Here is a 3,713-nt window from a genome sequence, read left to right as displayed (position 1 = left end):
TTTGAGACGAGGATTTTTAATCAATTGAATTAGTAAAGACTTTTAAGTTAATTATGCAAAAGCCAATAGACCTTCGGATTACCTTAAGTTAAACGAAATACATACTGATACCTGTCTTTTATTATATTCTTTATTTTCTCACAATCACTCTCCCTTAGGAACAATCAAAATTTTAGTAGCCCTAGCTTTACATAGTAACCTTAGATAACGGTAGATCGATTCATAGTCCCTGTAGATTCGATATCTTTTAAAACTACACGACACGACTGTGCACTTGCAGTTATCAGATTTATAGACACGTAAAGTCGCGATCAAGTTATTGGCGCCGTTGCCGGGGACTATTTAAGTCGATATCGTAACTCACTGTTACACCGTAGAGACTAGGACAATTCTTCCCTTTCTTTATGAACGATTGTATGCCAAATACTCGTTCACAAGGAGGAGATTTAATACAACGAATTAACGAGATTGAACGTTTCATTAACGTCAAACGTCGAGCTCGCAATCTTCCCGAAGTAGACCCAATTCCGATTAATCAGGAATTGACTTTTACTGATCAAGTTAATCAATTCACCCCAAAGTTAGAGATGGCTGCTCTTCGTCCTCTTAGAGAATATGCCGCTCCTTCGTGCGCTGAACCGCACTCAAGTATCGCACCACCTGCGATTGAAGCGAACAATTTCGAACTGAAACCTTCACTGGTCTAAGCTGTTCAACAGAATCAATTCTTTGGAAGCCCTTTAGACGACCCTAATCTCCATTTATCTGTGTTCGTGCAATATGTCGACACTGTCAAAGCTAACAACGTTAGTTCCGAAGCTATTCGATTACGTCTCTTTCCTTTCTCCTTGAGAGATAGAGCTAGAGCGTGGCTTCAATCCCTGCCTTCAAATTCCATAACCACATGGGACGAATTGAAGAGAGTATTCTTAGCGAGATATTTCCCGCCTAGCAAAACTGCTATGCTCAGAGGTCAAATCAACGGATTTACCCAGAAAGATAACGAATCACTCTTCGAAGCTTGGGAACATTATAAGGACATGCTTAGACTATGCCCTCATCATGGACTCGAACCATGGCTGATCATCCATACTTTCTATGGTGGTCTCTTATATAACACTAAAATGACTATAGATGCCGCTGCTGGCGGAGCGTTAATGGACAAGCAACATGATGAAGCGTATAACCTCATAGAAAATATGGCACAAAACCATTACCAATGGGGTGGAGAACGAGCCGCTCTAGAGAAAGCCCAAACCAAAGGAGGAATGTACGAAATAAGTGGTATAGACCGCGTTAACGCGAAAGTAGACGCTTTAACTCAAAAGATCGAGAACTTAACCATCACTCCTTCAGCCACCGGTGCTGCTGTAACACCTAACTGCGAGATCTGTGGATTGACTGGACATGTAGTTGCCGAATGTCAACTCTTGACTGGAGCCCCATCTGATCAAGTAAATTATGCTCAAGGAAACCCTTATTCTAACACGTACAACCCTGGATGGAAGAACCATCCGAACTTTTCCTATAAAAACAACAATGCGTTGTACGCACCTGGACAAGCACCTGTTGTACCACCTGGCTACCAAAAAGCGCATGTAGCTGCTCAAAACACTCCTTGGAAGTCGAATCTAGAAATCATGATGGAAAACTTTATAGCTTCCCAACAACAAACCAACAAAGACTTCCTGAATCAAAATATTCACAATAGCGAGCAACTAAAACAGCTATCGAACAAAGTAGATGCTTTAGCTACGCATAACAAAATGCTAGAAACTCAAATCTCACAAGTAGCTCAACAACAAGCACCTACTGCTGCCCCTGCTAGCACGTTTCCTGCTCAACCACAACCTAATCCTAAAGGACATGCGAATGAATAACACTACGAAGTGGAACGAATTACGATGGACCCGTTGATCCTCGAACTCAAAACGTACCCATGTCACAACAAGAGCCAAAGGAAACCCAAAAGACATCAAATGATGACCAAACTGCTAAGACTAAAGAGACCGATAACAAAGTGGAATCTGAAAAGGAAAAACCTTATGTTCCGCCACCACCTTATAAACCGCCAATTCCTTATCCTCAGAGATTAGCTAAATCAAAAACCGAAGCGCAATTTAAGAGATTTGTAGAACTTCTGAAGCAATTAAACATAACCATACCATTCACAGAAGCCATAACTGAAATGCCTTCGTACGCTAAATTCTTAAAAGAAATCTTATCAAACAAAAAGAAACTAGAGGATAACGAAACCGTGACGCTTACCGCTGAATGTAGCGCTATCATCCAAAACAACATGCCTCCAAAACTGAAAGACCCTGGTAGTTTCTCTATACCCTGCGTAATAGGTAAAACCATTATAGAGAAGGCCCTGTGCGATTTAGGAGCTAGTGTTAGTTTGATGCCTCTTTCAACCTGTAAGAAACTAAATCTAGGTGAGCTTAAAGCAACGAGAATGTCTCTTCAACTAGCAGACCGTTCAGTAAAATACCCTGTAGGAATGTTAGAGAATATTCCTGTTCGTGTAGGTAAATTCTACATCCCAACTGATTTCATCATTATGGATATCCAAGAAGATTCTAACATCCCGATCATATTAGGAAGACCATTTTTAGCAACCGCTGGTGCAATTATAGACATAAAGCGAGGAAAGCTTACTTTCGAAGTAGGAGAAGAGAAAAGAGAATTTATCCTTTCCCAATTCCTAAAAGCACCTTCTATAATTGACACATGCTGCTCTGCTGACATAATCGACGAATGTGTTAATGAAATACAATCTGAGCCAAATAAGGAAACCGAGATCCTAAAAATTCCTATGCCGCCAATTCTTGAAGATGACAACTGGCGAGGGGAATATCAAGATAACCACTTGAGTGAATTCTTGGCACTTACTCCTGATCCTATACCTGGACCGAAGAAGCCTGCTATAGAACTTAAAACACTGCCTACTGATCTTAGATACGAATTCCTAGACGAAGAACAAAACCGACCAGTTATAGTTAACGCTGATTTAGGACAAACCGAGACTGTACAATTACTTACTGTCCTAAGAAAATACCCAACCGCTTTAGGATATAACATATCAGATTTGAAAGGAATAAGTCCTTCCCTCTGTATGCACCGCATTATGCTCGAAGACGACTGTAAAAAATCTAGAGAACATCAAAGGCGGATAAATCCTATTATGAGTGATGTGGTTAAAAATGAAATCCATAAACTACTAGAAGCCGGAATAATATATCCTATATCCGATAGTAAATGGGTTAGCCCTGTTCACGTCGTACCAAAGAAAGGAGGAGTTACTGTAATCACTAATGCTAAAGGCGAATCTGTAGCACAACGTACCCAAACTGGATGGAGAATGTGCATTGACTATAGGAAGCTAAACAAAGCTACTCGAAAAGACCATTTCCCTTTACCTTTCATAGATCAAATGCTCGAACGCTTGGCTAAACACTCACGTTTCTGTTATCTGGATGGATACTCCGGATTTTTCCAAATTCCTATCCACCCTGACGACCAAGAGAAGACTACGTTTACCTGTCCCTATGGTACATTCGCTTATAGACGAATGCCTTTTGGGCTTTGCAATGCACCCGCGACCTTCCAAAGATGCATGATGGCAATATTTGCCGACTTCCTAGATGGAATAATGGAGGTCTTTATGGACGACTTCTCTGTCTGTGGAGGAAGTTTTGAAACATGTTTAG

General features: G+C 40.8%; 1 non-coding gene across 1 annotated transcript; it reads right to left on the bottom strand.

Moving 5' to 3' along the window:
* Positions 1–962: 962 nt before the first annotated feature.
* On the bottom strand, positions 963–1,069 carry LOC131631642 (small nucleolar RNA R71). The gene has a single exon (XR_009292769.1). It is a non-coding gene; the product is annotated as a small nucleolar RNA R71 (small nucleolar RNA).
* Between the last annotated feature and the right edge of the window lie 2,644 nt (positions 1,070–3,713).

The sequence above is a fragment of the Vicia villosa genome, unplaced genomic scaffold (genome assembly GCF_029867415.1).
Source record: "Vicia villosa cultivar HV-30 ecotype Madison, WI unplaced genomic scaffold, Vvil1.0 ctg.000852F_1_1, whole genome shotgun sequence".
Taxonomy (NCBI): domain Eukaryota; kingdom Viridiplantae; phylum Streptophyta; class Magnoliopsida; order Fabales; family Fabaceae; genus Vicia; species Vicia villosa.
The sequence above is the reverse complement of the archived record's forward strand: the minus strand, read 5'-3'. Positions and strand labels throughout refer to the sequence as shown.